The sequence below is a fragment of the Siniperca chuatsi genome, linkage group LG8 (genome assembly GCF_020085105.1).
Source record: "Siniperca chuatsi isolate FFG_IHB_CAS linkage group LG8, ASM2008510v1, whole genome shotgun sequence".
Taxonomy (NCBI): Eukaryota; Metazoa; Chordata; class Actinopteri; order Centrarchiformes; family Sinipercidae; genus Siniperca; species Siniperca chuatsi.
In genome coordinates this window covers 26,761,047-26,784,599 of record NC_058049.1, presented here as the reverse complement: position 1 = coordinate 26,784,599, position 23,553 = coordinate 26,761,047, and the positions used below count along the sequence as shown (strand labels likewise).

At 39.3% G+C, this 23,553-nt stretch overlaps 1 long non-coding RNA gene across 1 annotated transcript; it reads left to right on the top strand.

The window, feature by feature from the left end:
• Positions 1 to 3,166: 3,166 nt before the first annotated feature.
• LOC122880314 lies at positions 3,167 to 13,940 on the top strand. The gene is made up of 3 exons (XR_006378887.1): positions 3,167 to 3,274; positions 12,867 to 13,000; positions 13,369 to 13,940. It is a non-coding gene; the product is annotated as an uncharacterized LOC122880314 (long non-coding RNA).
• The last annotated feature ends 9,613 nt before the right edge of the window (positions 13,941 to 23,553 follow it).

Here is a 23,553-nt window from a genome sequence, read left to right as displayed (position 1 = left end):
TTCATAAATTATTTACTGTTCATTTATATTTTCTGTAAGTTTTATCTCCCTATATTATGGTTTAAATGTTGTTTCTCTATACTGCCAAGTATGCAATTCCAACATGTTCTCACTCCCAACTTGTCAAATACGGCAGCTTGGTCAGTGGCCCTACGCTTCAAATTGACGCTCTACGTACCCTTTTAGCAGTAGTTTTGCACGTGCAGGGTTCCTTTGGAGCCTGGATAGCGACTTTAAAATTTGGTATCAAATAAAATTTGCCATTCAAAACAAAACCTGAACTTAAATAGGAAACATTGGCATTAAACATTTGTATTGAAAAAAGTTGTATTGATACTGAAACAAGTATTGGAACTGAACAAGTTCCACTGAAAAATAAAACAGAGGCATTAAAGATTATTTCATTTTGATATGTTTTGCATTCTTCAAAGACAGTTTTTCTTCATCTCACTCTGTTTTAGTTTCAACTTTCCATCACCATTTTGGCGTGGAGAGGAGGGGAGTGTGATTTACATATATTCTGTATAATAAGGAGAGAACATCACTGTTCCTGAACCAGCCGTCCTCTCCGAAGCTCGGCATCACCGCAAATCTACGGCAATGGCTTCCACGAGTTCACCTGGAACTCTCAAACAGCAAGTAAGTCTCTTTCTCTCTGCCGTTGTTGTTTCACATTGAACCGGGCTAGGTTAAAGTTAACTTTTAACTGATGTTATGCTGGTCTGGCAGTGGTCCGCTGTCACAATAGGTAACAGTACATGGAGCTTAACGTTAGCTAGCTTTTTGTTTTTCATTGTTCAGTTACAAAACTTGAACAAAAATATAAACTCATCTTCATGTCATGTAAGCCTCCAAATTCCCAGAAATATTACAGGGCACATGACGTGGGTGTCCTCATAGTAGATACGGCCCTGGCTGTAGCTCAAGGTTACATCTTCCACTTCCATATAACCCAGCTGTAAACAGTATCATGTTGCCATGGAGTCAAGTTGGAGTCGAGTAAGTTAGGTGTGGGCTACAACTTGAGCCCAGCATTTTTTTTAAGCTTATACTTGTTTACATTTTGGAAAATTGGCACCATTAAAAGTATGCTGTATACAGACAACCGTTTCCCTCTCTCCTGGCAGCCGGTGGTTTCTATTATTTTCACTCAGTGAAAATAATGTCTGCGTCTATTGTTGTCAATGTTCCATTGTTGTTTGGTGTAAGTGCGGATTATATATATATATATATATATATATATATATATATAAAAATATCTGCACATTGGTTACATAGTATTTTTCTACAATATATACACTGTACAAAAATGGACACCAGTGGCTCCCTAGTCAATGTCTAAAACATGTTTTGTAAAATGGTTGACAGTAATGTAAATTAGTAAATGTCAGTATCACATTTGTGTCCAACATGGTACACAGGGAATAGGACTTAATTGCAGACAACAGAGGCAGAACTGGTGCAGTGCAAGGGTTTAATAAGAGTCAATATATAAAGGCTTACAGGGATTGTCAGGCAGGCGGAGATCAAAACCAGGAAAGGCAGTCCAGATGAGGCTAACAAATCAAATAGGGAGCAGGGAGAAAATCCAAAGTCCATAGTACCGGCGAGATCCCCGAAAATAGTCCGGAACACAAGGACCAAAACACCAGGAAAAAGGAATGTAGGGCACATAACTAAGAAAAAACTGACACAGAACAACGTAAGTACAGACTTAAATACACTCAGGTGAGGGGAGAAAACGAGACACAGGTGAAACCAATCCGGGCAAGCCTGATAATCAAAAATGGCAGGAAAAACAAACAAAGACAGGAAGTAAAACTACACAAGACACATGAGGCAACACACTACAATAACAGGAGATAACAAAACCCACGACCCAAAACCATGACAGTGAGGAAACCTGCAAAAACACACTATGCTCATTAATTAAAACAGCTTTTTAAGGCATGAGGATAGATATGGAACATCCCCTGCAGACAGTGACTTTTTTGCACTCACCAGACATAGTAATTCAGTTATTAAATTAATTTATGAAACTAATACCAAAATAATTTTTTAGCTTACTTTCTAATATGGCAAGGATAATACACACGACCACACAGCCACACACACAGTTTGCAATATCTACACATGCTGGATTATGATGATAACCTAACCTAATTTCAAAGCATTAATTCTGGCAGCATTTTGTATGTACTGTCTCTTGACAATACAGGGGCACGTTAGAGAAACGAGATAAAATCAGATGCCACATCAGGTGTTGGGTCTCACCACATATGGAAAACAAAGAAAGGCTTGGGATAGTTGAAGCCTTGACCAGAGGGCCTGTAGTGAAACAAAAGCCTGAACTAGTAGAAACAGCGCCAAATCTCATCAAGTCCATTCTAAGTGTGAGATTAAGTTGAATCCAAACCCTGGATTCCTACTGGACGAACTGTCTATAAACTCACAGAGCACCGGTCGTCCTCCATCCAGAGTTGCCAAGTTTGCTTATAATATGCGACTTTGGGTATATTCTTTTTGGAAGTCGCTTGAAAAAAAATCACAGGTCGTGGGGTTGTGGTCTTTTGGGCTTGTTAGCTAGCCTAGCCTTGCTACGCTCCACGCCATCTTGAGGATAAGCAGCGTGCATTCTACATTTGGTTCTTGCCCCTTTGTTTGAATTTCGAGGGCCTGTCTGCCATTTTGGATCATCACGTGACGACCACCCACGTGGTCACGTCCGCCATTTTCCTTGCTTCCCCCCCCTTCTGTTGTCCCACACCCATGCACATACACCTACAAACACACATACACATGCTCACACTACACATGTGTGCTGATTGTTGTATGCTTATTGTGTAAGAGTAGATGATAGTGGTTTGTTGGCTCAAGTTATTAATTATTGATCTGTGCTAAAGTTAAAGTGGTCATATTGTGTTCATTTTCAGGATCATAATTTTATTTTAGGGTTGGTCCAGAATAGGTTTTCATGGTTTAATTTTCAAAAAACACTCCGTTGTAGCTACAGAGTGAGGCATCTCACTTCTATTCAATCTTTGTTGGGAGTTGCACTTGCACAGTACCTAGGTAAGGACTGCTAGCCAATCAAAAGCAGAGTAGGGCGGGACCTGACGAGCAAGTTAGTGTGATCCAAAACAAAGCTGCTTCAGCTGGTAACTATGGCTTCGGTTCAGCCGTACATGTTCGAGCTCAAGACTGATACCGAACTACAGGTAGAACAACTCGAACCAGCGTCACAACTTAGACTGGAGCAAAACATTTCAGAGTGGTAAGTTATTAATTTGTAACTAATTTATCTTTCATACATAACATTTTAACTGTGTACTGTCTCTACATCTCAGCAACAACTTTATTTATTGACTGCCTGGAGGGTATCTAATGTTATTTTAATTTCATATTTAGGTGTAGTTGTGGAAACTGCTCAATTCGTGCATTATAATGTGTGTTACATAGTGATGTAGATACATTATAGAAGTAAAGGCTGGACTACAATCAAGATGTTTTCAGGCAGTTCAGGAGCAGTGTTTTCTGTGGGAGAAGGTAACTTTCTTTGGGGTGGACTTTGGGCATTTTCATCTTACTAAATGCACAAAAAAGATATATAACACAATAAAGCAGGGGTGTCCAAACTTTTTGCAAAGAGGGCCAGATTTGGTAAGGTAAAAAAGGGTGGGGGCCGACCATTCAGCCTGACATTCTTTGAACCATTAACATTAAATGCAAATTAACTATTTTATGAAATTTTTATTGCAAATGGCATACTTTTCATTTCTTCACACAGAACACAAATAAATCTAAACAAGTTTTTATCAAAATCACTCTGCTTTGAGTGATCACTCTGGTAGTTTAGGTGTTATCACTTCCTGGTTTATTTTGGTAGTATTCTTCTTCCCTTGTGTGTCTTGTGTTTTTACTTCCTGTCTGTGTTTTCCCTCCAGTTTTGATTGTTGGTCCTCCCTTGATTGTTTGCACCTGTGTCTCGTTGTCTCACCTCCCCTAGGGTACTTAGTCTGGGTCTTTTCCTTGTTCAGTGTTGGACACATGGTGTTGTTCCTGCCGAGCATTGTCTCTGTAAGTTGTGTTGGATTCTTTGTTCTCCTGTGGACCTTGTTTGGATTTTGTCTGCTCATTACCTGTCTGCTCACCTCTGCCTGTTCTTGCCTGCATTCCACCCCACAATAAACACGGTAGTCATCCGGCTACTTCACCCTGAGACAGCTTCCTTATCATCTGCTTTTGGGTCCACATACCTCCATACAGCACCCCTTACGACACTATCTAGGGAAAAAAAAAACTTTCGGGAAATTAAACATATCTAGGTTCATTTGAAACATTACATATTATTCACTATTAAATGCTCAGTGTAAACTTCTAAATTCAAAACATGTGAACAGGAAAATAACACAGTTATCAGTTATCTTATTCAGAAGTACTAAAACACTGAGGGACATATGAATCCGTGTTTCACTCGTTTGTTCGTTTTTCAATTGACCATCAAAAAACGAAAATGTCATTTGATTTTGAATCGGACATCAAAAACGAAAAAGGCCATGTGTTTCATTATTTCAATTTTAGACTCGGATCAAAAATACGAAATGGAAGAACGGGCTGCCAGAGCAAATTTGATTTTAATATTTAATTTGTCGGGTTTAATCCGAGTGATTTTATTCCACGGTAGTTCCATGTCATCTACGATGGATCAAACAGAAACAAATAAATCTGTTCCTCTTGTTTGGTCCTTTGTTTGGTCCTTAAGGCTCTTGCAGTCGCCATTTCAGAAATGGGCAGAAAGGATCATGCAAGGGTCATGCGGCGAGAGTGCGGCCACAGATCTACTGCCATTTTCTGATCAAATATAAAATAGCTTTTTTGCACGCGTGTATTTTATACTGTGGTCAACAGTGCTGGTGGGCCGCATATTATTGATTTTATGACAGAGGCTGCGGGCCGGTGAAAATGTGAATTTGGAATATTCTACCTTTAAAGAGCAGTTGCCTGTGGTTACTTTGTGTTACAATAACAGCTGTTTGTGCTTGGATTCACCCTTTACTGTCCACTTTATTAATGTAAACTAGTACTTTTTAAATATTGACATTTTTAAGTGGATAGCCACTTTTTTCATGTTTTGGTTATTGGTCCATGATCCCAGGGTGGCGCCGCGTAACTATTAATCTATATTAATAATTTCGATAGTATTAATAATTTTATTGTTATTAAAAAATATCTTCAATATTTGCTAATAACCAAACCTGCCCCACCAAATCCCAACACAGGGTCAACAATGACTTTCAGTAGCAGAATAAATTGTAATGTTATGAAGCACTGCTAGTCTCAGGTCTGAGTCTACAGTGGTGTGAAAAAGTATTTGCCCCCTTCCTGATTTCTTTTTTTTTTTGCATGTTTGTCACACTTAAATGTTTCAGATCATCAAACAAATTTAAATATTAGCCAAAGATAACACAAGTAAACACAAAATGCAGTTTTTAAATGAAGGTTGTTATTATTAAGGGAAAACAAAATCCAAACCTACATGGTCATGTGTGAAAAAGTGATTGCCCCACCTGTTAAAACATAACTGTGGTTTATCACATCTGAGTTCAATTTCTCTAGCCACACCCAGGCCTGATTATTGCCACGCCTATTCTCAATCAAGAAATCACTTAAATAGGACCTGACTGACAAAGTGAAGTGGACCAAAAGATCTTCAAAAGATAGACATCATGGCGAGATCCAAAGAAATTCAGGAACAATTGACAAAGAAAGTAATTGAGATCTATCAGTCTGGAAAAGGTTATAAAGCCATTTCTAAAGCTTTGGGACTCAAGCGAACCACGGTGAGAGCCATTATCCACAAATGGCAAAAACATGGAACAGTGATGAACCTTCCCAGAACTGGCAGACTGACCAAAATTCCCCCTAGAGCGCAGTGACTACTCATCCAAGAGGTCACAAAAGACCCCACAACAACATCCAAAGAACTGCAGGCCTCACTTGCCTCAGTTATGGTCAGTGTTTATGACTCCACCATAAGAAAGAGACTGGGCAAAAATGGCCTGCATGGCAGAGTTCCAAGACGAAAACAACTGCTGAGCAAAAAGAACATTAAGGCTCATCTCATTTTTGCCAGAAAACATCTTGATAAGACGTTTTGGGAAAATACTCTGTGGACTGACGAGACAAAAGTTGAACTTTTTGGAAGCTGTGTGTCCCGTTACATCTGGCACAAAAGTAACACCGCATTTCAGAAAAAGAACATCATACCAACAGTAAAATATGGTGGTGGTAGTGTAACAGTCTGTGGCTGTTTTGCTGCTTCAGGACCTGGAAGACTTGCTGTGATAAATGGAACCATGAATTCTGCTGTCTACCAAAACTTCCTGAAGGAGAATGTCCGGCCATTGTGACCTCAAGCTGAAGCAAACTTGGGTTCTGCAGCAGGACAATGATCCAAAACACACCAGCAAGTCCACCTCTGAATGGCTGAAGAAGAACAAAATGAAGACTTAGGAGTGGCCTAGTCAAAGTCACTGACCTGAATCCTATTGAGAGGATTGCCCATGCTGTGGCATGACCTTTCCAATGTGGCTGAATTACAACAATTCTGCAAAGATGAGTGGGCCAAAATTCCTCCACAGCGCTGTAAAAGACTCATTGCAAGTTATTGCAAACGCTTGATTGCAGTTGTTGCTGCTGAAACATTTAAGTGTGACAAACATGCAAAAAATAAGAAATCAGGAAGGGGGCAAACACTTTTTCACACCACTGTAGGTCTCACTGTAGCTGTGTACTTCACTTCACAGCACTTGACAATTACCCACTACATAACTCGGTTTGAAATGTCCAGCGAGTATAATTTCACCAGCCTCACCTCCAAATCCAGGCTTCATATCCATTTAATCTATTAAAAAAATACATGCTGTAGTTTCAGAAAAATGTTTCAGTTTTATAGTTGGTGCTCCATGACCTCAGTTTAACTGGTTATTCCTGCCAGTGTCATCTCTGCATTTGTGTTTCCTGTAGCTTGCATCAGGTAGATCACAGCAACTGAGTTATCTGGATTATCTGGAGGTAGTAATTTGAGGGATTTTCAGCTTTCAATCAGTAAGGTTATCTAGAAAGCACTGTAAATCTTCTTGGACCAGACACTCTATATCAGTTGAAAAAACTTGCAGGACTGGTAAATCCAGAAGTTTGAATGTATCCAAATGTCACTTGATGTCTCCTACAAGACTGGAAACACTATAACCATGTTTTCAACTGTGCTTGCTAATCTCACTCCCTAGTTTCTTCATTACACATAGCAGAACCGACCTTTTTATTAAATTACTAATGTTTACTAATTTAAAACCAGCCCCCATTAAGGATATAATATGTAATTTTGCCGCATTAAAATGTCCAAAAAATTTATTTATATATCTTGTTGAGCTGTGTACTTACATTTTCTCAAATGTTTCCAACAATTTTCAAACCCAGAGAAATCAGTAATTTCAATCAATGTAACGGGACGTTTCATTTGCTCGCCGGTCAATGGCGTCATATCCCCTTTACGCTTGTGTCAGTGCTGTGGTTGTCTGCCAGAAGCTGTCATAAATTGACTTATCCAGTGTTAAGCCACATTTTTACGAAACAGTTTTTAGAGCTTGGTTGTTTTTAACTATATAATATATATTCTATATATATTTCATCTGGTTATTTATAACCAGATGAAGGATTTTAGTTATCGGGTGTCTGGATTTTAAGTTAGCAGAGAAACAAGCTGAGCAAATGTTAGCGGCAGCTAGTGCTCGCAGTGTTGGGTGTCTGCCAAACATCGTCGGAGAAACACTTATATTTAACATGAAACTGATTTATTCAGCGTTTCTACTGGTTTTAATCACTAGTTCCATTTGTTTTGGAGAGGAGACCTCTGCGGATAATTTGGCTTCCAGTAAAACACCTCCTGAACGTCTGGATCTTATGCTAGCAACGAAACAAGCTAAGCTTGCAGCGTCCTGTGTTCGCCAAACAGCAATGGAGAAAGACTGATTTTTACAATTTCATTTATCAGTTTTTTACTAGTGTTTTATTCACCTGGTCCGTTTGTTTGGGAGAGGAGGAGACCTCTGCAGATAATTCGGCTCCCGGTAAAAACCTCCTTAATGATGACCATAGAAGGAATCCTAATCGGGAGAAGCTGAGTGCAATGAAGGCAATGGTGGTGAAGACAAAAACTCCCATGATCCATGCTACTTCACAATATCATCTAACTACATCATTTGTTATTGTTTTGATGTGAGAGACCACTAGTGGCAGAAAATTACATACTGTGTATTTAAGAATCCGGTTTTGAGGGGCATCCCTTCTTGACATTGGCGAGATTACACACTTGAGTATTGATACAATGTATGTCTGCCGGCCAGTTTGTCCACCACTTTGGTCTAGACTGAAGTATCTCAAAAACTATTGGACGACTTGCCATTAAATTTTGTACAGACATTCATGATCCCCAGAGGATGAATCCTAACTTTGGTGATTCCCTGACGTACCATCATACGTCAGGGCACCATCATTGTTGACATGTGAGTGATATATCTTGACAACTATTGAATGAATTGCTGTGAAATTTGCTAGATATTCAAGGTTCCTTGAGGATACATTCTAATAACTGGTGATACCCCGACTTTAATGTGGCACCACCATGAGGTTGACCATCACCCTCAACTGCACTTTAGTTTAGTGCTAACTAAGAAGTATTTGCATGCTATTAAGGTTAACTAAGGTAATGAAACATTATATAACATTATACCAGATAAATATCAGCATGTTAGCATTTAGCTGAAAGTACAGCTGTGCATACGTACAGCCTCATAGAATCAGAATCAGAATAGAGACAACTGAAAAGAGCAGCTGGCAGGGTTGTAGACTCTTAGTCTTATTCAATACTCAGTAGCTCCCAGGCATATTGGTTGGTACCATAAAGATACCAAATTCCAATAACCAGTCTTGATTGCTACTATTTATAGTTGATGGTTCTGTCTGCGTCATATCTTTTGTTTTCCTCAAGCTTGTTCCAAGAAGCAGAAGAGTTCAGGAGTTATCTGGATTATGTTGGACTTCGCTTAGTAATTTTAGGGTGTTCCAGGTAAAAAAAATATGTTTCTCAGTAAATCTGCCTCTTGGACCAGACCCCAAGTCACTCCATATCCAACATATTTAGAAAAAGTACATGGTAAAAGCAACAGGTATGAATGTACCTTAAGGTGGGTTTGGCCACAAAGCAGATGGTCTGGAATTATTCAGAATTCAGGAGTGTAAAAGTATTTTAAGATGACTAAAGGAGATCTATGTTTTCACACCTTTTTTTCACAGTTGGAAATATGTTAAAAAGGCAGAAGGCTTGGATTCACTGCACCCTAGAATTTGCTAATTTCACCCCTTCATGTAAATACATTCACACATGCACTGATGCAACACATGCTCATACAGACATTTTCAGACTACATATGGTATGTATGACCAGACATACAGTACATGCATCAGCACACCCTGTCATATGGAGTACCCGTGTTTTCAGTTGTGTGCAGTTACAGCCAAGATACAACTTATCTGCATATATGAATAATTTAGCATAATAACATCTCTGGAATCTTTCATCATGCCTCAGGTGGCATCTGTGTGTCTATGTCTTGTCTCATATGTTCTCTAATAATAACATGAAGCAGCTCTCGAAAAACGGGAGCAGACAGAGGCAGCTGGGGCTTTAGACTCAGGATGTAAAGAACCAACGGCATCCATGGACCATATGCATGTTTGACAGTCTCACAGTTTGATGTCATTTCTTTATTGAAACCTACCTTTGACCCTCTGGGCAGAGGGTTGAAAATCAGGTGCATTCATAAATTGGTCCTCAGTTCACCAGTGTGTTCTGGCACCAAACAAAACTTTTATTATAGTGCCTGAAACCCCCTTGAATGCTTTCTTATTTGGAGCATTCAGAAGACAACCCACACTAGTCATCGCTTATTTGGTGTAATAGGTCTCTGTGTATGTCAAATTTTGGCAATACAATGTCACGTATTATGAAGAAATGTAATAAATTGTTCACGGAGGTCAGGAATATAGAAATATCTATAGATAGTTAAATGGCATTCGAGAACTAATTATGACCTTAGATGCAATGGCTTTAAAGTTGTAATCCTTAAGATTTCAGTCCTGGTTGATTTAGCAACACATGTGGTTACCATGGTAACAGCAAGTAATACTACAGCAAACACTCGTTGAGCTATTTTGTCAGCAATACAACAGAAGAGCAACTTGTGTATCTGTTTACAACACAGCCAAACAAACCCACGTTCCAATAAAGAAGTCAGTCAGAAATCAGCCTTGCTGAGGGGCTGGAAGTGTGCAGCTTGTTGCCTGCAACTCTTCATCTAACAGCTCACAGTGGCTGCACTTGACTGGTCCATTACTATCTGTAACATTTAAAATGGATAGGTTAATATCAAGGCTAATATCAATGAGATAAAATTACGCTGGATTACATGCTGCATTGCCACTCGTGGAACCTGCATGCGATTGAAGGCAATATGAATCCAGCAAAGGAATGGCGGACTATATAGAGGTAATTACTGATTGTAAATACACTGAATGGCTGTTGCTGGAAAAATGCTAAAATGGGTTTTGAGTTCATGGAAATCTTAAGGATAGAACTTTAAGCAGGGATGTCATTGGACATGTTTTAGCGGTGAAAGGGGATTTTTTTCTAATTGTTTTTAATTGATTTGAAACTACTTTTTATGCGCTGTGGATGTGTCTTATCCACCTGGTCTGTATTGCATTTTTGGAGTAATGCTTTTTGGAGTGGATTTGTGAAATTTCTTTTGCCCATTTTATGCCCTTCTTTGATAGTGATGGTGGAGAGCTGACAGGAAATGAGGAAGAGAGATGCAACAAGATTTGAACCGAGGATGTTGTGGTTCACGGTTGGCGTCTTAACCCCTAAGCCCTGAGGGCACCCCTGCTCTGAGTGCCTTGAGTTGAAAAATGTGGTGATAAAAGCTCTACTTCACCACAGCTTTTTTTCTGCAATTGGTGCCTTTCCAAGAGGACCTTTAAAGCTAAACTGTCGACAACAAAAGGAAAGGCAAGTAGTTCTTGTTGACCATCCACATCTAATTTATCTCACAGGAAATAAATACCACACCATAACTATTTAACATGCTCCCCCCATTGGGCTGTGAACCGCCTACATTAAAAGAAATGGGCTATTTTGGATCTTTAGAGCCTTGTGATGAAGTTTTCAGGATTTATTACATTGTTGAACTGCCGAACTGCTTTAAAGATGGGAAGACACCGAATTCATAAGGTTTCAGTTATATACTCTGCCGTGCATTGTACCTGGATTATTTTTATGACAGGGCCTTTTTGAAAAATTACCACAATGGCTGAAAAGACATGAGACTAATCTGACGACACATATATATTATATGTTTGTATTCATGTAACCGTTCATGGTACAAGCCCTTCGTGAAATTTACCATGTGCTAGCAACCCACAGGCGGAACAGCAGGTGGTAAAACATTAAAGATACAGATACGTTCATTGTTGACCTTGGTAGCAATATTTTGACATTATAAAATCTTAACTCAAGGTATATTTAATTGCTTTTTCTGATGCTTTCAACCACTTATCATGTTTTTTTAATCAGTGGATTGAATTTGCTCATTTGTCATGGAGATGGCCCAGTTTTTCAGTTCCATACTAGACATCTCCATGACAACTGAGCAAACCTCATCCAGTGATGATGACTGTGAGAAGAAGAAGTAATCATTTTTATGATCAAATTTTTATTATCATTTGAACTGAAGAAAATAGACATACAATCATCAATACAGCAGTGAATAAAAGTAATAAAACAAAAGACTGAGGACTGGTAAATAAAGTGTAACAATAATATGGCAGACTTACAAAAAGCACACATAAGTCACTATAATAAATGCAAATTAATATACATACCCAGACGTACATCTAGAAATACATACATATGTATATACTGTACATACATACACCTACACGCAGCTTCCCCACAACCTATCCTTAAAAAAGTTAACATACTCATACATACTTAGATAAATACATAAATATATGCATGCATGCATCTGCAGTAAAAAACATAAAGCAATAACCAATAATGTAAATGGTACTGACATAAGCAGCCAGCTTCAACCCTTATGAACTGAGCCAGTATTATAACACTGAAAGATGTCTACAACAATTAGTAAAAGAAACAGATTATAAAGCCCAAACAGGGAACAATGGATTAAGAAAAAGTCTCACAGAAACAGGACCAGAGGGGGAATTCATGAATAAAATAAAATAAAGTTAAATTTAAAAATAAATAGATATTTTTAATTTTTTTTTTTAAAGAATTAGGGGTGGGGGTTCTCTTCAAGGAGCAGTATGTAAGATTTAGTGGCATCTAGCAGTGAGGTTGCAGATTGCAACCAACTGAAGGCGCTTCCCTCACCCCTCCCCTTTCAAGCATGTAGGAGAACCTACGGTGGCATTCACGTGCCATTGGCCACTTCCAATGATGTCATGTATGACAGCATCAAGTCTTCCATCAAGTGATGAGGTTCATTTAGCTAGATCAATTTAGAAATTGTATTTAATTTAGTCTGTAAAACTATAGGTCATAGCAACATGTAAGATAGGGAATATTACTTGTTCCACATTGTGTTAGCATTTGATTGCAAATGTTAGCTAGCTGCTTTGCATGCTAATACACGCTAACATTAGTTTAGTAATGCTAAAAAGCCATTGTAATCTAGGGGTTTATTGTGATAGCATTAGCTGGATACATATTTCTTCTCTGTTTGCAGACTGAAAGACCAGATAGACCACCTCGTAATGTCACAGAGGTTACAGGGAGAGGAGCCACCAGAGCAGCACGGCTTCTAGAGAAGATGAGGACAGAGTGGAAGCCCTCCAAAGGGACCTAAGAGAAGTAATGGAGGTTTGTATTTCTAATTTATTTTATTATATTCCTACCTGGCCTGCACGATAGGAACAAAACCAACACAACACAAAGTGGTATAAACGTAGTACATTAGCTCTGTGTATTACACATAGCAATGTTACTGTAGTCTGTAATTTCAGTTTGATGTGTTATAGTGTAATGTAAGTTGTTGCCTGGGAAACGTCAGTGACGCTACTGAATGATTATATAAATACTAGGAACAGTATCATGATGCGACATTTTTTTCAACCCATGTTATTGTTTGAGATGTTGGGGGAAAGCTAGACAGCCTACAAACCCTAATTTGCAGTGCCATTACCATATTGCCAACATAACAACATGCAACTTGTGTTTTATTTCTTCAGAGACTTCGGCAAGAGATGAGCCTGGAGGAGCACAGGAGAGGCAGCCAGGGCTACTTTTTGGATACATCAGCAAAGGCATGACGGCCCACCTTTGGCTAGAGTGCCAGGAGTACCGTGGTGTACTGTAGGGACATGCCTACGGACAGGGAGAGGAAATGCTGTGCCCATGAGCGAGCCAACTGTGTGAGCCTACTAACACACTTCTCCCAGACCTTTTACGCGTTCACAGGCAGTACCGGGAAGACATTACGGTATTAGGCCAAATTAGGGAGTCTGGGGATGATAACCAGGAGTACCGACTTGTCATCCCCAGCTGCTGTGTTTGGGGTACAGTACACTGGTTTCACACCTGGTCTCGGAGTTTCCTTTCAGGCCCTCTGACATGTTCATACAGTACTCACACACACCCACCGGTGTATTCGTCATCAAACCAAATGCTATCTATGTATCCCATTTTATTATACTTGTTCTTCTAAATAGTTTCTGTATTTATATATTTTTTCTACAATTATTACATTTTGTTTATTTTCTTAGTCTATTATTTGTATTTGCTCCACTGAACTGTGAATTCAAAATGCAATAAATGAATAAAAAAGATCATCATCAGATGCACATGTTGTATTTATTTCAGTGACATACATATAAACATGTACTTATAACAAGTATAACAGTACTTCCCTGCAGTATCAGTTCATTTTCATTACTACTTACTGTTGTATGCTAATCAAGCCAGGGAATCTAGCAGGCAGGAGTAGGACCCAAACGCAGATGTCCAGACAGGGTGGGTACAATATGAGTTATTTAATGAAAGGAGAAAAAAAAGGCTTACACTGATACAGGCAGACAGGAGTCACACAAAAAACATGTAAGCAGTCCAACTAAAGCAAACGTAAATCCAGGGAACAGGCAAAAGCCAAAATCCAGCAAGATCCAAGAGAAAAACAGAGAAATAGTCCAAAACACAGAAAACTGAGACTAGGACGCTTGACGTGAGGACAATGACAAACTGACACTGAGCGAAGGGAAAGACTCTGAATAAATACACTTAGGTAGGGGTGACAACGAGACACAGGTGCAACTAATTAGCACGGGGCAAACAATCAAAACTGGAGGGAAAAGCAAACAAAGACAGGAAGTAAAACAACAAAGCACACAAGGAGAGTAGAACACTACAAAATAAAACTAACAGGAAATAACAGGACAAAAACCCCAAACCATGACAACTTCAGGCTATAGCAATGTGTATTTTCAAAGCTGTACTTTACAAGTCTGAACCCAACATTAACGTAAAAAAGAACACAATAATGACATTTGTAATATAAATACCTTTTAATTTACAGAAACATTGATGGCCATCCTTTTCAATCCTGAGAACAAAACGAGAAATGCTGGCACACAGTAAACTTGCAGCTTTTAGTGTACAAACAGACGAACATTTCGACAGCTTCTTTGGCCTTCATCTGAGTCAACTCGAATAAAGACTGAATAAGCTGTCGAAACACTCGTCTGTTTTAACACTAAAAGCTGTGAGTTTATCGATGTGCTCCAGCTCTTTAATTCTGTGGTCCTGCTTGAGAAGCCCTTTGTTTCAACTACTTATTGTTGGAAGAAGCATGGTGAACTCCGATCTGGATCATTCCACATCAGCAGCTGCATGGAAAACTGGCCCTGTTGAAGACAATTACACATTAAAGTTAATATGCTATTTTATAGTTTTTATACAGTTTTGTGAATATAATGCTATTTCACCAAGGGTATGAGAGTAAGTTAATATCCTACAATAAAGGCAAACAAACTTATCTAGACCTCTCCTGACTTGTGTCTGCACCAAGTCAATGTGGCTGGTGCAGTTATGGGAGGCACCAAACCAAGCCCTCAGGGTCGTCCAGTCGAAGGCTCCTCCTTCAAGGCAGCCCCACTCCACCTGGGATTCTCCTCTTTACAATCCTTGCTTGCAACTCAGAGATGTAGCCATAAGTTTTTTTTTCAGATTTCAGGGCATTTATGTTCTTCTTCTGGCGTTTTTCTTGTACAGTGTTCTGAAACTTTAATCACACAAATTTCAACCATTCAATATCAGTTATTCATTGGCAGCTTCCCATAGTCCAGGTGTGAATGTTACAGACATGGTGAATGATGCCAACGCATAGTGCTTACTGCACTATATAAATTTCCTTCATATGGCAATTAATTAACTTTAATGAACAGAGAAATATATATATATAAATTTTTCCTTGAAGGCGACCAGGCCTCAGTCTTCCTCTTTTCCCAGAAGTCCTTTACTGTGTCGACACAGTAAGTGTTATTTAAGGAATTAGTGTCATAACTAAATTAAAATTGGCTGAATAAATTGGTTGAGAGACTTAACGTTGTATCCAAAAGAAAAATAGTGGCGGCTCTCTGAGGCCCCTCTCACCCCTTACAAAAGGTGCAAAATGGTTTAGTCCACCCTTGGGATTTGTCTCTAAACACAGCTAATCAAGCTGATTGGCTGCTGATGCTGGAACACCGAAGTGCACTGTAAGTCATGTCTTTTCCCAAGAAAGGGAACTCTAGGTAGCAAAAAAAGAAGAGAAAGAAAGCAAACTTATGGAAAACAGCTTTTGAGAATTAACAGTTTAAGAATGGTTTAAACAGCAGCAGCTGTTTAGATTGAAGGCATCAGGAATCTAGCTTTGGGCATATTTGCATTGTATAACATAAATTAATCAGGATTATTCATTAATCAGCATCATAGCTACAATGTCATGACATTATATCTATCAACATTACCTAGCAAAACTTAACATCATGAAACACATGGCCCTCAGATTCAGAAACAGCCACCGAGAGTGGAGTAGTGACAGATTACTGAGGGAGTGAGACAAGGTGAGCTCATGAAGTGGCTACTAAATGTTATTATAAGCAATTTGACATTGAGGTGTCGCTGCACTCGCGGTAAAGACAGTTCAACATTTGAGTGATATTTAGCCCCTTTCTCAGTAAGCTAGCATGACAAAAAACTGCCTCCAAAAGACAGTAATGTGCCAGATGATCCACCATCATTTTCAGAGGGTTAAAAGTAGACAGAGTAAACCAAGAACTGAGAAACAGTATAATTCCAATTTTAAGATCATAGTGATCAATGAGGCAGAGTCTCATTAAAATAGAACCTATGGTTGCGTTCACCACGTCATCGAGGGGGGATTTCATTACAGCCAAGGACCCAGCAGGGACCCAGCAGGGATCTGAATGGGTCCTGTCACGGACCTGCCGGCAATTTTACATGACTGCATTTGTATGTGCACCGCACTTTATCCAATCCTGCAGTCCAGCCATAAATCCTACATGTCTGAGGGTTCTTGTATTCAGTTTTTTGAGACTGTCAGAAAAGTGATTTAATTCTGTGGTAATTTTAGTAGCTGTAGTTTATAATGCTGTTGAATTGAATTATTGTATACGTGTTTAAAATAGTTTGTCCAACCTTATTTAAGGGTAGTCTCAATATAGTCCCAATGTAAACTACATATAAGCTTCACAAAGATAAGAATTATTGCTGTTGTATGGAATTACAATATATATATATATATATATATATATATATATATATATATATATATATATATATATATATATATATGTGTATATGCCTAAACATGTGTTATCCTAAACATAGGCCTAATGTCCAAATCCTCCAGAGGGTTAAATGAGGTGATGTCAAACAGAGCAAGAGTACAAGTGGTTGTTAGGAAGGTGTAAATACGTGACATATTGTCGCTGTCCATTCAGCACCAAAACTATAGGCTTAAACCCCACACACTTACTGAAAAGTGTGCTCACACACACATTTAATGTTTTTTTTTTTTACATTTTCTCTTGAATCAAAATCATGTGTTCTCATTAGGGGATGGCATTTCCTGAGAGCAGCCATACTTAAATAGCACCTCTGGTATTGTAATTGGCGAGCGGCAGCTGAGTTGTGGCTGACTTCATTTGACAGCTGACAGTAAATCACTTGCTAAACTGGAAACACTGATTTGCCAATTTTTTTACTAAATATATGTGTTTGTCCTCAAGAATGATGACAGGTCGGTCGTGAGCAGAAGCCACACTCCTGGTCTTCTGTTTCCATGGAGGTATAACACCTATCACACCTTTTCCATTTCACTGTCAGTACCAAAACAGCCTGCAATTTTACTTCTATGATGATAATGTGTTTGTCTGTTACAGATTTATTGTTTACAGTGTATATTTTCTCGAAGGTAAAATGTCTAGTCTGTGTGCAACCCTGTCTCTGTGTTGTCGCTCTATGGTGGTAGCATGTCTGTCATTACAAGGAGCAGGGTCCCTGACGTAGAAACACCATCTGTTACATGAAGGGGAATTATGCTAATCACTGACTGCTACACGACAGGAGTCTGGAAGAGGAGAGAGAGGTTGACATGAGATGGAGGGAGAAAGAAAGGAGAGGGTTCAATGAAAGTGACAGTAGGGAGAGACATGCCGAAAGCTAGAAAAGGAGAGATGAAGACACGAAGAATGGGGCAAGGAACAATGTGAGCAGAAAATTGGAAAAGAAATGATGAGAGTGAAAAGAGGGAATTAAGTACTGTAATTCAGTGGATTTATAGTATATTTTACCATCTGAAAACCACCAGTTACCCCCATGCTATTCAAAACTGATCCACTCCACAGTTCATCCAAACACAGTACATTAGCTATCTTGGTTCCTCACTAAATAATTGAAGTGGAAAAGTCTATATTTACCCTATTATGTGCTGCATTTAGCTCACATTATGAGGAGCAGACGAGGAGGTCTCAGTGAGCTAAAAATAGGAGATAATGAGGTAAATAAAATCTTTGTTGTCTTGCTACAGCACACTTGGACCATACTCTATAAGGTCCCTGCCTATCTTAGCAAACACAGCTCAATACCTCATATGGGCGAAGAAGCCTATGTGGAATGGTGCTCGTGCAGACACAGAAGTGGAGTTTTAGTTGATATGGAGGAATGTTGACAATGATGGAGATGTGATTTTGGGATAAACTGTTCTTTTTTTCATTAGGGTTTTTTCATTATTTGTTTAAGTCAAAGTAATACAATAACAAATTCAGATTCCAATGTCTCCATAATTGTTTAGACTAAGACATTTGTATGAAGGACAATACTTTTTATAAAAAGTAAAAAAGAAAAAAACAACTTTAAAGGTGCCCTGTGGAGTTTTCTTACAAGCAAAAGTTCTGTTTACATTCAGTGTTACTCACCAAAATGCATTGTGTGTATCCATGTTTACTAGCTTGCAGTCTTCTTCTTCCCTGCCTTTGCTGGTGCCTGCAAATCTTTGCTGGTGCAGTGTAGCAAATCATGGCGTCAGTGCCACGTGCATGTGCACCTGTGTGTCAGTGAAAAACATCTAGAAAAACATCTCCATAGCACTGCTAGACTTCAAAAACTCCTGGGAACCTTAATATTTTTCTTTTAATTAGAAACTACACTTTTTAATTATAAATTTTCTATCTTTTCTTTTGTTTAATTCTTTGAATTAGTGCTGAAACAATAGAAAACTAATTGACAATTAGTCAATTATTCAACAAATGAACAACAGCAATTTTGCTAATTGTTAATTAATTAATTAAGTGTAGGCTCTGGCTTCTCCAGTTTGAGGATTTGTAGATTTATCTAATTCATATAATTAAAAAGGGAAAATTTGCCACATTTTATGTGGAAGTCCAATCAGTGTTGATGGTAAATGTAGTCAATTGAAGCAATAAATCCCTCAGTGCGTGCTATATTGACTGAGGAAGCTGAGTTCTCCTGCTGCAAAATCTGTTGTTCTTCCCCTAACACTACGTTTTGGCCAACAAAGTAATAGAAACTGTGTGAATGTTAAGCCTCATTTGAAGCCAACTAAATAATGAGAGTAGTAGATTAGATGCCGGTAACAGTTTTTTCATGTTGCTTTTTGTGAAACTCTATACTGTAGTGCTAGCTCACCTAGCGTTAGCTTTGCCCGCTGTGTGGCCGTGGGCATCAAGCTCACGCGCAATGCATCTTGGTACATGTAGGCATTGCCGGTACGACTCAGCGAGAAGGAGAACTCTCAGTCAATATAGCACGCACTGAGGAATTTATGCTTCAATTGAATACATTTACCATTAACACTGACTGGACGTCCACATAAAACGTGGCGAAATTTCCCTTTAGACAAGGCTAAGAGTCTACAGCTACACTAGCAGCTCTGTGATGCTGTACTTAGACACAACAGTGCTTTGACCTTAATGCTAACATTAGCATGCTAACATGCTCACAATGATAATGCTAACCTGCTGAAATTTAGCAGGTAATGTTTACAATGTCCGCCAACCTAGTTTAGCATGTTAGCATGCTAACATTTGCTAATTAGCACTAACCACTACCAAGTACACCTCACCTAGCATAGCAATAATTAGCACTGCTACTTAATATTGTTCACTTCTCCAGACAGAAAGCTGCTGTTGTTAGTCTCAGTATGGACAACAGACGGAAAATGAACAGCAGCAGAAACACAACACTAACCTGTCTCACAACCTAGCAAATACCATCTGTCAGAGGCAGAGGAAAAAAACTGTTGCTATCACACTGAATGACAAGATCCCATAGTACTATATCTGAACAAATTTAACGAGTCTATAGCCAACATATCTGACATTACAGCAAGAGAAACAGTGGTATTAGCTCATGGTTGGCACCAACAGTACAGCTGCAATAGCAGTTCCCATTTCATGATTGAGACTGATATTGGCACATGTTTTTCCTAAATATGCAACCTCCAGGTACATCAGCTGAGGTGGACTACTGTAGTAGATACTAGAGTCATGTTGGAAGCATTATTATGGCTCCCTACTGTTACTACTGAAACCCCATTTGAAACCCATGCCTTTTTTTCTTAAAGTTAAAACATGTTTAACTTCCAATGCTGAATGTTCCAAAATAACCTACAACTCCCAGCACTGCAGGAAAGCATACCACATCACAATCCTTTCTACTGAAAATGATGTAAGATGGAAGGCTGGGCTGAATAGACAGCCTAGTTCCCTGTGGATAGCCAGCCTTTGAGTGAGACAGGAGGAGAAAGAAGAGAAGAAGCGTGAGGAGAGGGGAGAACACAGGAGACAGAAGTGGAGAATAAGAGAATCAAATTTGTGAGGAGGGAAAAACAAATGGCAGGGATTAAATTGCAGGGTTTGCTGCATGTTGGGGAGCCAGAGAAGATGGATAGAACTACTGGAGGATAAAATGGCACTTAGGCATCTAAGGGTGACTCAGCAGAGGAGTAGGGGTCTCATTTTTACCGCATGAAAGGACGATGAAAAAAAGTAAGGTATTGCATGATGGTTAGGAAGGGACTGCATGGCACCATACACTATGAAAAAGGCATGCATAATCCAGAAGGACACTAAAGGCTTCCACATATATTCATTCCTTTATTTCCCAAGAAATCCTTCTCCTTTAGCGGGACTTTTCCTTGAAGAAAATTCTGTGCATACTGATTAGTGATTCGATTGGCAGAGAGGAGACATCTTCCTTCATTAATAGCCTAGTGTTCATATACTATGTTTTTCATGTAATTTGAATCTGCAAAATGAATGATGAAATAAAGATTTTAAGAGGGAATGCAGACTGAGCCATTTCAGACCAGAAACTGTATTCTGTTTGATATGTTGTTGAGGTGTCATTATCTTAGTTAAGTTTACAAAGGTTTACAGGGTGGGGTTGTTAGCCACTACCCATCTATCTGTATGCCTTACTTGGACCTGCTACACAATCCAGACAGCTAACCGTCAGGTTCACTGTGACATGAAAATCTTCCTCTCATTAAGTTGGCTATAATTGATATTTTTTATAATTACAATGTGTCAAATGAGAATGTGAAAACAATGTTACAATGTGAAAGGGGTCTCTTGTAGTGATGAACCTACAGAAAGTTATTACCTACGGACTTTATAATAAGTTTCAGCTCATTGTTTGTCTGGCTCACAACTTTACTGTTTTGGTTCACTCTCACTGCTCTTATAGCTTCGTTTTCGGCTGCAGCAGGCAGCTGTTTTCAGTGAAAAAGCTCTGATAAACCCACTGTACACTACCTGCTCAGCAGCAAACAGATGGAAGACACAGTTAGAGACTAGTTGGAGAACATAGTGGAGTATTTAGCAGAGCCAGATATTTTTCTCCAAGTAAATGCTAATGTTGCTCCGTATATGCTGTCAAGTCAAAATCATTGTACATGTACATATGATAGGTCTCCTGGCAAAACTTGTTTTTTCACCTGGCAAAACTTTTTTCCCCATCTGTTTCAAAGGTCATAAAGAATATTTAAGGAACTTACAAAGCTTATCCTGGCAAAACCTTTTTTTCACCTGTTCGTAAAGGAGCTGTAAGCAACATTCACTGCCACAAAGTGTCACACTAGAGCACCAGCATCTCAGACAAAAACAAATTGGCACTACAGTACACCAGACTCCATTGAGAAAAACTAATTTTACCTTGCAGATCATAAAACACACTTCATCCAAACTGGACAGAAACAAAATAAAACTCACCAAAACCGTCTTTGTTCCAACAATCACCAACTCTGGTTTGGTCAAAATAAATCAATAATTCACCATGTTAGATGAGAAAAATACAGCTCTCCTCACAGACGAACAGTTTCACACGAGGGACTCACATGCACTCACGGCCGGTGTGGCTGTTTAAACAAAGCACAGAGACTGAGATACCCAGGCAGAAAGGGTGTGATGTCATCCTCTGCTCAGGACGCCATTAGTCCTGGCTGGTCTGCCTGCATGTGCCATCTGACCTCTGCAGCTGATCCAGAATGCAGCAGCTCGACTGGTCAACCTACCCAAGTACTCCCACACTACACCGCTCCTTCACCGGCTACCGGTGGCTGCTCAAATCCGATTCAATACACTGGTACTTGCCTGCTAAGCTGTGAATGGCTCAGGCCCATCCTACATCCAGGACATGGTCAAACCATACACCCCAGCCCATCCACTACGCTCTGCTACTGCCGGCTTGCTTATGACCCCCTCACAATGAGGGTGGCCCAGTACCGCTCAACAAAATCACAACTGTTTGCTCTCCTGACTCCACAAAGGTGGAACGAGCTCCCCATCAACATCAGGACTGCAGAAACTGTACACATCTTTCGTCGCAGACTGAAAACTCATCTGTTCAGACGGCACCTTGGCCGTTATTTCCCCACCCCCCAAAAAATTTAAGTTTTGAAGCTATGCTGTAGGCTATGCCACTGACGTGCTCATCCTCAAAACGTTTACTACGCATCTGGTCTACAGCAGCTACAGAGATACTGTGATTGTTCAGCTCAACGTTTTTGCCAGGCGACCCCTACATTTTTAATAGAACCCCTTCTAAAGTTAATTTTCCGCCCAGCACGACACTGACAAAGAAGTGCAGCAACATTATGTATTCAACAGTAATTCTCTGCTCTGTTATTATAGAATGCAGCAAACACGATAAATAAAGTTCCTCTGAATAGAGCATCAACCTACAAAAAACTCACTAGGACCCTACCGTGTTCCACCAAAATGTCCTTACTTACCGGAAAAAAAGATTCCTCTGGAGCCACCAGGACAAGTCTTGATCAAGAGAAGGTCAAGGCCATCATTGGTAAGAACAACTGAAAGAAAATAAATCCTAGTTCCTTGTCTTATTTATTAGTTTCTAATATGGGTACAGTTATAAGAGGATTTTAACCTCAAAGAAAGGCTTACTCCAAAAAGGATAGTTAAAATGTAAATAAGCAATTTCAATTAAATACTCTCCAACCAGTAGATGTGTTTAAATGGGCATCAAAAAAGTTAAGTTTAATGCCGAGCTCATGTTTCATTTGCTCTGGCAGGTACATCTGGCCCATCTCCCATTCAAACAGATTTCCACCCGTACTGGATTCGGTCGGGCCAATCACAGCTGACAGAGTAGCGTTACATGTCTAGACACGTTTCGCTGCTCTAATTGGTTGCAAGGACTAGGCACACGAAATTCAGATCAAACTGTTAAGCTAGGCAGTGCTGATCAAATATGAATCAAGATTCTGTTACTGCATTGCCAATTTCCCGCCTAAAATGTTTTCAGAAACACATTTTAGTGTACTGTTTAGCAGTAATTTGATAAGGTTTGGGACCAGGACGCCACTAAATGAACTG